Below are 11,035 nucleotides of genomic sequence, written 5' to 3'. Positions count from 1 at the left end.
TTATTACCAACAAAGTCAACAGAAATGTGTTTGAGAAAGCAAATATAATCATAGTGAATTGTATGACAATGAAAAATGATATTTACATTGTGTTAATAATGTAATCACTATATTTTTTTAAAGCAAAAATTAATAAAATTATTTAAGGAGCATAGGAACAGAGGTAATGTATGTACATACACACACACACATACACAGAAATGTGTATATGCACGTTCACTGAGTGGTACAGGGTCTAGAATTAAACCTGTAACTTTCAAAGATGGAAACTAGTAAATAATATAGTTTTGAAAATAATTAAAGCACAACAAATGACACATACTACTTAGAAATATGCAAGTAAATTTTAGAAGTGAAAATAGCCCAAAAATTTTAAAGTAATTCTCAATTTCCTGTGTGTTATGGGAGGAGAAAAGAAGGTATGATAAGGACACAGATTTCCCCCCCTAATTCTGTTAAAGTTTTTGGATTTCATTTTTCTAAAAAACAAACTTTACATATAAGAAGAGTTCTGTATGAAAAGATATAGTAAAGGTAATCATAGTTATGCTATGATCTTTCATTGAAAAGTCACTATAACATATTTTAATATTAGGCAATTTAACTGAAAGAAAAATTTAGGTAGGATCCAGAAATTGCTTTATAATCTGCAGATAGGTTATGAAATAATCAAATAGATAATATTAAATCATTTCTTCTCACTTGTCAATGTAATTCACTAAGTCTTCTGGTAATAAATTAATATTGACTTTCTGATTTAATGAGTTCATTACAATAGTCATTAATTCAGAGCGAAATATAAACTCAATTTAAATAAGATACCTAAATTGTGCAATTAACCAATTACTACTCCAGAAAGTATATTCATACAGACTATGTCTTTTGTCAGTTCCTCTGTTACAATAAGTAGTTCACATCACTAATACATTTTACCATGTTTTATTGGTGTGACAGATATGGACCTTTATTGATTTTTTTATTATTTTAAAATATTTACAAGTAGTATTATGAAGATTTTATCCACATATTTAGGTATTCCACTACTGTATCCCACAAATTTTCCACACATAAAACTTCTTAGTTTTGCATAATTAAATAGAAGTGATGCTTCAAGACTATAATTCACTGAAAACAACATCAACAGGTACTTTCCTAAATAAGAACTTGCTGACTACAAGTCCTTTGTCAACACAAACTGTGAGACAAAAATGTCTAGGCAGAGAGGAGTTTAACAGTTACCGGCATTCTGCATTGTCACCTGACTGCTGTGTGTTCATCCAGGTGGTTCCTGCAACTCAAGTTTCAGGTTCTTTAGAGAAGTCCATAAGCCACCATTTTCAGGTGAGTCAAAAGGTAATTAGTTTTTGATCAAACCAGTAGCAGCATTTATATATGTACTGCCCCTGAACATTGACACATAATCTAAATCCACCTTTCTGGTTCACAGATCACTTAATTTGTTTCTAATTGTGGATATCTACTTCATTAAATCTAGAGGAATTTTAGTATAGTGGACTTGTATTATTCTGTACATTTCTACAGTGAGTTTCACTCTAGGAGGTCCAGATCACACTTGACCAGTAGTCACACAGATCTCCTTGGTATTCTTCTAATTCTGATATGTATACTACCAAAGTCAACAAAGAGTTTCATTTGTCTAGAAACAAAACATTCATTCAGAAGACTCTCTTGTTGTAATTGTATTTTATGTCAAACATGTAAATATTCCCAGATAATGAGAAAACCATTTGATTTTGTAAAGGATTTTGTAGTCAGTTAAATCAGGTGTTACATTATATTCTGAGACAGCATTATTTAATAACTTGATTCATGTACTCCAGGAACGTTAACTCTCTTCTTCAAGGTATCACAGGCAGATTTGAATTTATGTCCACACCAAAACCTTTCAAGTAAGTTATGTTATGCCTTAAACAGACATGGGAATACTACTGACTTCATCAGTGGATTTTTCTGAACATTAGCTGGATCTTAATTCTTCCTTTTCTTAGGGCAGAAATAGGATAGATTGATAGAATAATTTTCTCTACTCCAGCTGAGTCTTAGAGATAATTTATCCATGTTGTTTAAGGGGGAAAAGGAGTAATGAAAGTAGTTTCTTCTACCTATCTTCCAACTAAAATTTTGTTTTACTGGTACATATAAATGTTTATTTTAGAGACTACACAAGTCCTTGCTTGTAATGTTTAAAAAAAGGGGGGAAATGTAATAATTGGATGTTTTTTTCTGGCAAATTAACTCTATCTCTGTGAAGATTACAGAAATCCCATTTGAAACATTTACCAGAGTGGCCATTAAACTTGACTTTGGCAAGCCTATTTGTCAACCTCACTTGTTGTGAAAAAATTCCAGAAAAGACACTTGAAAAAAAATATTTCAAATTATTTGTTTCTTAATATTCTAAACATTCAGCTCACAGTTTTGAAAAAGTAAGCAATTTATAGAGAAATTTGTAAAAAGGAGTGAGCTCCCCCTGATTTTGGCAAGATCTTAAAGCAACATGGACTAGTTGTATTAGGAATTACAACAGGGGCCTAAGAAAATTAAGTTAGTTTAAGCTGTTACAAGTTATGATAGCATAAAAAATGCGGTCATGTGTAGGTTTCCATTAAGGCCAGCACATAAAGCTGTGCTTTGTGTCCTGCACAAAGATGCCTGGCCAGGAGCCTAAAGGTGGGGTAGAAACCTCTCCTTCAGGAAGCTAGCTCAGTTTTGCACTTGGAAATGAACTGCATCCTCTTGGGGTTGGATGCCTTTTTCTATTTAGTCTACCCAGATAGGATGCCTTTGGCAAGGCATATCCATACTCTGTAAGTGCTAGCAGTGGGTCTTACTGTACATTCACATGACAATAAATAAAAATTAGAAACAGAAGAGGACTGGCCAATTGGACTACAAAGATATCTCTAGAATTTGGCTCCAGCTTACTTTGTGAAAATGTAACACCCATGAAAATCAGCAGTGGCAATGGTTAAGAAAGGAAGTCCTGGGGGAAAATGTGGCTAGGGTGAAATAATTATGCAAGTGCGCCACACAAAAAAAGCTAATGACAGAGCCTGGAAACCTGTGTGGGAGTGGACTTGCTGTGCCAATCCCTATGGCTGGCACTGGTGCCTTTAGATTGGCTGCTCTTTGTGCCTGGATCTATAGCCATTTCTCATTCCCTGACAACTATGTTTGCTTTAAATTATAATGCTCATGACTTATGATTGCCAGGCTATTTGATAGCTAAAATTAAAATTACAAATTATTCAATCATGAATAATTCAAGTATATTTATGCATGCACATATATACTCATGAATATACATCATACAAATATATGACAAGCTTGTGTATATGTGTGCGGTACCTGTGTGTGTTTCCTATACTCAGACTTCTCTGTTTGGCCTGAGCAGAAAGATGGACCTTGCAGGAAACCATGCCGTAGTAATGTCTCTTAGGAATGTCAGCAAGAGTTGAGTATGTCTCTGGATCTATGATTAACCAAATTGTAGTTTATGGTTAGAAAAAACAAAACAAACAAACAAACAAAAACCTGTAGAACAAGACCGTAGTGTGTGTGTGTGCCCACGCACGTGTGTTTATCTCCAAAATGCTTTAATTTAAAGATAGTTTTGACCCTGGGTGGTGTGGCTCAGTTGGTTGGAGTGTCATCTGGAGGTTTTGATTTCCAGCAGAGCACACACCCAAGCTGTGAGTTCGGATCCCTGGGCTGGGTGTGTACAAGAAGGCAGCCAACTGAGGTTTCTTTCTCACATTGATGGCTTATCTATCTCAAAGCACTGAAATAATGTCTTTGGGTGAGGATTAAAAAAAATAAAAGATGATATTTTTGTACTGACATATGATTCCTTTATTCATAGAGAGAAAATTTAGTGTCTAAAATAAAATATAACATGGATTCTATTATAATAAGATGCTGCCATAATTTTCTGTGAGAACTGACCATAGGTACTTACAATTACAGTAGACCAAAAGGGATAAAAATAGCTAATGTTCGAGCCAACATTACACTAGTGGCCACATATGCGTAAAGCTATAATGTGGACTTACATCCAGTCTTCCAAAGCTAAATCCTTTAGTGGGTGAAATACTAAAAGAACAGGGAATCCAACCTGTATAAAGTATCAGGCTAATGTGTAAACCAATTTTATCAAAAGACATTGCTCAGGTCTTCTAATTCTCTAAATGTAGTGTATATACGATTTAGTGAAAAGTTTATAATAATGATTTACTAGTTTGTTTTAATTGGCAGGAAAATATATTTATGTTTATAACATGAGAAATATTTTAAATATCTTATTTGGTCAAATTTATTATATGAAAAATAATGTGATTGCTTTAACATACCTATCTATGAATATATAGAATTGGGGGAATTTTATAGATAAACCAAATGTATCTATATATAGAAAATCATATCCAATCATGCATAACGAAAATCTGCTACAATCATCTGTGAATGTTAAATGTCTGCAGGAATGGATATTTATACAGAAAAGAAAGAAAAGGTAGAACAGTGGCATTATGGATCAAAGTTTTTCAAAATGACAGTGATATATTTCAGCTGAAGAGAGAAATAGTAAAAATACTCTAAAAACAATTAAAAGTAAAAAAATAGAAGAAATTTGTATCATGTTGCATAGGCAACAGCCTGGAGGTCAGCACTGTTATGTACTTATGAGTAAGAATTATTTGTCAATTATGCAGAGCATGGCTTTCAACCAAGGAGCCATGGACGCCGTGGGTGGTCCTAGAGGAACCACTGCTTCTACAGAGTCATCAGTCAATTGTTTTATTTAATCATGTAATACAGAAATGACTAATTTTTTACAATTCACTCAAGACAATTTCTATTCAGAGTTATCCCTTGGGTGGAATCTTATTTGAAGGCTGATACAATTTCACCCCTTTTAATTAATAAAAAAAATTAGTAAGTTTATAGATTGTGATATTAAATTAAATATAATATTCAAAGATCATCTAAAGTTTTAGTAGTGAAAGTATTAAATTTATGATCACAGAGTTCTATGCATTCTATTCCTTTTTGATAAAGACAACATTATCCTGAACAATATTTAACTGAGCTCAGATTACCTCAAATAAATATCAAAGAGTGAAGTCAATATGTAAAATGCACTTGTCTTTTTGTCTCTAGAAAAAAATGATAGAACTCTAACCAAAAAATGTTTAATTAATCTATATAAATTATATTTTCTTAGTAAATGTAGCATGAGTACCTATGAATATTCTAAATTTCATCCTTTATTCATAACATTAAGTGATTACTGTAAGCCAAATACTGTTCAAAAAACACTAAAATCTATCAATCCTCATGAAAGCCTTGTTGGTGTAATATATGGTATAATAGAAGTACTATATTTACATATTCTATAAATGAAAATATTCAAATTTAGTGAGTTTCAATTACTTGTTCAAAATTTCTCAGTAAGCAAGTAGCAGATGTGGCATTTAAACCCAACTTGATTTAACCCAAAAGCCATGACATTATATAGAGTATTATGAAGTAATACAGAAATAGTGCTAGTACCATAACTTTTAACAATTACTTGAGGCAGCAAGTTTAGATTGGAAACTTGTCTGTATGTACCTAAAATGGAAATGTATACACTATGGAACATGATAACTAAATTTAGAATTACCTAATTAAAGAAAATGAGAAAGATATCATGGTTACCAAATAAAGGTCATTAGAGCATAGTTTGGTTTAAAAAGGAACTATGAATATTTTGGAAAAATTTAACATTGGCAAATGCAACAGGAGAAAAATCCTCTTTTAACAATATGAAATGTGGTTTGACAACTTGATTCATTGCCATTCAACTTATTTAAGTTAGGTGACTTTGTTTCAATGTTGCCTTATAGATTTTGTTAATGTCCTATCTTTAGATAACTAGATTAACAGTGAAGCTCAAATGTCCTGCATGATTCAATAATAAAGGTATCCCATGTGGCAAAATTCCCATATAGATGCCTATGCATATGTTCAAGCATATGGTAGTAGTTCACTAGCTATCCAATCTCTTCCAATTCTGTAAGAAGCCATTATTACCTCACAGTTCACATCTCTATGTATGCTCACAGTTAAGATGACACCAAAGACTTTTAATTTCCAAATGATTTAGATAACTCTATCAACTGATCACATTTCTACTTGATGTATAAATAACGTCTTTGAGTCACATTTCAGGAACCATCAAGGAAAATGCAAGCTCATTTTCATGGTTATACAAGTCACTGAGAGTATGCTGGTGTGGGAAGCAGGCAGGCTGAGAACATGGATTGCTTAAAATCTTTCCCACCAACTTGGTGTCAGAAGTAAGCCAGTGTCTTGTTGCTAAGATAACAATGATAAAATCTTCTATCTGGTTATGAGAATGTAGCAGTAACTTAATGAAATAAGTCAGTTCTTCAGTGCTTTTCCTTTTTGTTAAAACTACATTATGACAGATACAGATACAGATGAGATCTCTAAGCTGCAAAACCTTCAAGGATGCAATCGGTTCTCATGGATCTCCTAGAAGCTTTATAGTCTTTTATTACCCTGGCAGCAGAAAGTGTTTCATTATGCACATTCATTGGACTAGTCAGGGTAAGCGACTACAGCTCTGACAAGGAACTCTGAAAATGTAGCTGCTTAAACTCACAGAGCTTGCTGTGTGATCCATTACAATCAAAGCAAAGATCATCTAGCAGCTCTTCTGAGGCAAGTACTATTTCTCTGTTTGCCTAATGTGCTTTATCTAGTTCCAGAGATGTGCCAGGGAGTTTTCCTTTATGGGAAACTTGGAATGAAAGAATAACTCCATATTCCTGACATAATATCCCAAGGAAACAAATCAAATGGGAAAATAGCATCAGCTTTTGAATAGAATGTGTTTGTTTATGCTTTTTTGTTTGTTTCTTTAGAGAAGGAGAAAGGGAAGGAGGAAAAGAGAAAGGGAGAAAGATAGAGGTGGGAGAGAGGGAGGAGGAGAGAGAGAGAAAAAAATTGTTATTCCACTTATTCATGCATTCATTGGTTGCCTCTTATATGTACCCTGACTGGGGATCAATCCCTCAACCGTGGTTATCAGGACGACACTCCATCCAATTGAGCCACCCAGCCCAGGGCTGGAGCTTTTCTTATTTGCTCCCATGAGTGGAGAAGAAATTACCTTTTAACTTTGAGACCCTGACCTTAAAATGTTTAAATAATTTCTCCACCAGCGTGTACTCACTGCTAAAGTGACTTTAGAACCAGCCTTTCTTTTAACATTTTATTTGTTGTTTTTGCTGTTAGAGTTGTTACCACTTTTTCTCCCTTTCTCCCACCTCCACCCAGTCCCACCCTCTCCCCACCCCAAGCCAATTCCTATATTGCCGTCCCTGTCCATGGGCTGTGCAAAAGCTGTCACCCCATTTTTCATCCTATCCCCACCCCTCTGGCCGCTATCAGTCTGTTTCATATATCTAAGTTTCTGTTTCTATTTTGTTCAATAGTTTACCATATTCATTATATTCTACATATAAGTGAGATCATATGGTATTTGTCTTTCACTGATTGGCTTAATTCACTTAGCATAATTTTCTTCAGGCCCATCCACATGTTGACTACCACTAAATGGCATACACACCACTTACTGAAAACATAGTATAGATTCTCTTGTGAAAAATCAGTTCTGAGATTTAAAATATCCAGAGTCATGTGGATGGTTAGAAGAGAATGGACTTCATTATATAAAGATAACCTTTACATTATATAGATTCTAAAAGTAATGTATAGCAGAGAAACATGATATTGATCTACCAGTGAATTCTGGCTGTTTTGGTTCTAGCTCTGCTGGATTAAAGAGATATAACAGTATTGATTATAAATAGTAAGTGTCTTATCTGTAAATAAGTTTTGCTGTTCCTGTCTACCTATATTTGTCAATGAGTGAAAAAGCCACAAAACAGGGGCAAGGAGGCAGGTATCAATCTAGAAGTCTGTGACTGGGAAGAAATAAGGAAAATTGAACAGGAAAGTTGAGGTTTTAGATGCAAAAAAAAATCTGACATAAATAATGTGAATAAATTTTCTACATTGAAGTGACATTTTAAAAATACTAATACAAATTGTAGTAATAAAATGAGTAATTTGAAGCTATGAGATGGTTTTTTGTGAGGGGAGATGGATTTTCTCAGTTCACTGGAGCTTATATCCAAGAAGAAAGTCATATGCTGATTGACTGGGTTTCAGAATGCAATCACCCATAACCGGATTCTTTGTGTTCTCCATAATAAGATGCTGTCCACATATTACTTGTCATTTATAGCTCACTTCTATCTCATCTCCAAAAAGTAATTTCTAGCTCCTTTATCCACCCCACAATGATACCCTTTTTCTCATTTCATGACTCCTAATGTTTACATCACAAGTTTAGCATCTAATTATATAGCACAATGTATAATGCCTATCTTTGTCATTTCTGTCTCTCCAGATAAACTGTTCAGCATCTCAATGGCAGTGACTAACAACATATACTCATATGGTGCTATAAACACTATAGATATACAGTAAACATTGTACATGAAATTGATAGTATTATATTTCATTAGGATTTTGATGTCTTTATGTGATTTATTTTATACATGAATCTGCCATCTAATAAAATTCTTATGAACTTGCCCTTCTTTAACTATGGAAGGATATACTTATCATGAAGCCATAGAGATAAGTCCTTTCAGTCTGTTAGTTTTGAAGAGACCTCACTGCCTATTAATCTACCGAAAATAGAAGTCTGTGATCCACCAGACCATAATAACAGGTATTATTCTTCTCTCGTGTGTTCCTCCAATTACTGTCCCAGTTTACCTGGATTAGCACCCAGTATAGTTTTTAATATACATGCTTTTCTCAGGATCTCCTTACATGTTAAAAGGCATTACAACATTGAACTAATTTATCATTCATAGCACACAAAACCAGGGATGGGAGTTTCAGGGAAAAAAACAGAGAGAGAGAAATAGAGAAGTAGGGAAAATAAGGCTTTAATCATTTGGATCTTAGAGATTTTTTTTTTGCATAGATCCTCCCTTGAAAATCTTACTCTCTATATTCCAAATTCTTGTTTTAGACTCCTCATATCTTCCACTGTCTTTCTAGTTTTCCTTTTCAAACTCTTGAAGTCTCAGCTTTAACCCCTCCTTTTGTAACTTCTTCCAAGCTTCTCCCATGATAATGAGGACCCAGTCTTATCTTTCTCTTTGTGTTGTGAGAACACACCAGCTTCCATCCAAAATTTAAAGGCATTTACCTCTTTCTGGCTGGTCTTCTGAAGGCTCCTAAGAAGAAAGAGTGAGTTCTGGTGTCACAATGTGTAGGTTATTTTTCACTGTAAGTGGCTGTGGCTAGATATCTTCTAAATGAAATAAGGAAAACACCCAACATGGGTATTAACTCTCTAAGACCTCAGAGGCTACTTTATGTGAGGTGTGTATATTCCTTTTCTGATGTATTTGACCCTATTCTTGGTAAATGAAAAATGAGTACTCACTGATTTCCAAGCCTATTTTTGTGCCAAAGAAACATAATATTACTATTTGAATTATCTGGTAAGTTCTTATTATCATTAGTATTTTTTAACTCCTAATGTTTATTCTTTATATTTATGAAGGTTCCTTTTAATTCCAATACATCACTTTCATACTGCTATTCTTCAATTCAAAATCTTTGAGACTTATTATTTCTATAAACAAGATCAATATCCTCATCTTACTTTTCAAGATTGTTCATTCCTGGCCTCAATTTACATTTACCCAAATATTTCTCTCTAAAGTTTGGCTATACATATCTTACTCTTCATAAATATATCATGCTCATCATAACTATTGCTGCTCTTGTTTCTAAATGGAATGATGTTATTCCTTGTCTCCACACCCTTCATTAGGACAGCATAGTTTAAAGGAAAAAGGACAATCTTGCAAACAATACTGACTTTTTAAGTTTTCTAAGTAAAAACTCATTTATATTGACACCTTTATATGTACTATCCTACATTTTTACCTAAATGTTTTCTGTCATCCATTCGTTTTGGAGAGCACAGTGATTTCTTCTCACTAAGGAAATGATTTTGTTTTACTGATTTTGTATCAATCATGTGTTGAGTATAACAAAATTTGAAATCTCAACACTGGATATATTGGAAATATGTTTAACATTGTAAAGGATCTATGCCAATTTAATTATTTCTCCTCTACAACTTGTACTCATTCACTTTAAAAAAGTTTACACATATATCCACTAGTGACTTATTAAAATATGTTAGAACAGTCTTCTCAAAATTTAGATTGTAGCTCTTTCAATATCATGAACTGTTATGGAATGGGTCACAATAAATTAAAAACTAAAATTGACCAAGAACATTCATAGAGCTAAAATGGGAAGACAAAGAAACAGACCCCAAATGAAAGAACAGGAGAATTTTCCACAAGAAGAACTAGATGAAATGGAGGCAAGCAATTTATGAGATAGAAAGCTTAGAGTAATGATTATAAGGATACACAATGGCATGAAAAAAAGACATAAAAAACATAGAAAAAAGACCAATCAGAAATAAAGAATGCAAAATATGAAATAAATAAAATGCTGGAAGGAATAAACTGTAGATTAGATGAAGCAGAGGTTCTTATCTGTAACTTGAATGACAAGGTAGAAAAAAACAAAAACCCACACAGAGCAACAAAAAGAAAAAAATAATTAAAAAAATAATGAGAGCTTAAAAAACAGTTTCAAGAACATGACGTGTAAGAGCTGTATCATGGGAATACCAGAAGGAGAAGAGGGAGAGCAATGGATCAAGAACATATTTGATAAAATGACCACAAGCTTCCCTAATCTGGGAAAGGAAAAAGACACACAAGTCCAGGAAGCTCAGGGAATCCAAAACAAGCTGGACACATCATAATTAAAATGACAAAGCCGAAGGACAAGGAAAGAATCCTAAAAGCTGAAAGAGAAAAGCAGGAAGTTA

The 11,035-nt window shown here is 33.5% G+C and overlaps 1 pseudogene; it reads left to right on the top strand.

Moving 5' to 3' along the window:
- The first annotated feature begins 1,104 nt into the window (after positions 1-1,104).
- LOC129081033 (60S ribosomal protein L6-like) overlaps positions 1,105-11,035 on the top strand; it is an 85,768-nt pseudogene continuing 75,837 nt past the window's right edge.

The sequence above is a fragment of the Pteronotus mesoamericanus genome, unplaced genomic scaffold (genome assembly GCF_021234165.1).
Source record: "Pteronotus mesoamericanus isolate MK-2021 breed Mesoamerican mustached bat unplaced genomic scaffold, CSHL_Meso_final contig_94, whole genome shotgun sequence".
In the NCBI taxonomy this organism is placed as follows: Eukaryota; Metazoa; Chordata; class Mammalia; order Chiroptera; family Mormoopidae; genus Pteronotus; species Pteronotus mesoamericanus.
Note: the sequence above shows the minus strand (reverse complement) of the source record. Positions and strands in the feature narration are given on the sequence as shown.